Source organism: Egretta garzetta, unplaced genomic scaffold, assembly GCF_000687185.1.
Source record: "Egretta garzetta isolate BGI_Z169 unplaced genomic scaffold, ASM68718v1 scaffold34, whole genome shotgun sequence".
NCBI lineage: Eukaryota > Metazoa > Chordata > Aves > Pelecaniformes > Ardeidae > Egretta > Egretta garzetta.
Genome location: NW_009259586.1, coordinates 367,012 through 367,771, shown reverse-complemented (window position 1 = coordinate 367,771; position 760 = coordinate 367,012). Strand labels below are relative to the sequence as shown.

The window sequence follows — 760 nt, the reverse complement described above, 5'->3', positions numbered from 1 at the left end:
TCCTCTGCCGCCGGGCGGGTCCTCATTGCCTGTGATTTTTACTTTGTAAATTTTTTTTAATTTTTCCTTTATCTTTCTTTTTCATTATTTTATTTTTATATTTTACTTTGCTTTTATTTTAAATTTAATCTTGAAATGTTTATCTTTCTATTATTATTTTTTGTTTGTTACTTTTACTTTTATTTAATTTTATTTTCACTTTCCACTTCTTTTACTTTTTCATTCTATTCTGTGATTTTTACTTTGTAAATTTTTTTTAATTTTTCCTTTATCTTTCTTTTTCATTATTTTATTTTTATATTTTACTTTGCTTTTATTTTAAATTTAATCTTGAAATGTTTATCTTTCTATTATTATTTTTTGTTTGTTACTTTTACTTTTATTTAATTTTATTTTCACTTTCCACTTCTTTTACTTTTTCATTCTATTCTATTTTGGTTTGGTTTTAATTTTCTTTTTATTTCATTTTTTAAATGTTTCTTTTTTTATTTTATTTTTATTTCATTTTAAAAACTTACTTTCATTTTTTGTTTTGTTTTTTTAATTTTATTTTCATTTAAACAGTCGTTTCAATTTTTTTTTACTTTTAAAATTTTTATTTCATTTTTTTAATTAGTTTCATTTTATATTTTTCGGTTTTTATTTTTGTTTCATTTTTAAAAATCACTTTATTTTATTTTTAAATTTTTTTTTTTAGTTTTCGTTTCCTTTTTATTTTATTTTTTTTATTTCATTTCCGCCTCTGATCCGGATTTTTATT

The 760-nt window shown here is 17.4% G+C and overlaps 1 protein-coding gene across 1 annotated transcript in view; it reads left to right on the top strand.

Moving 5' to 3' along the window:
• ARHGAP44 (Rho GTPase activating protein 44) overlaps positions 1-760 on the top strand; it is a 20,985-nt gene that overhangs the window by 17,727 nt on the left and 2,498 nt on the right. The window lies entirely within an intron of this gene.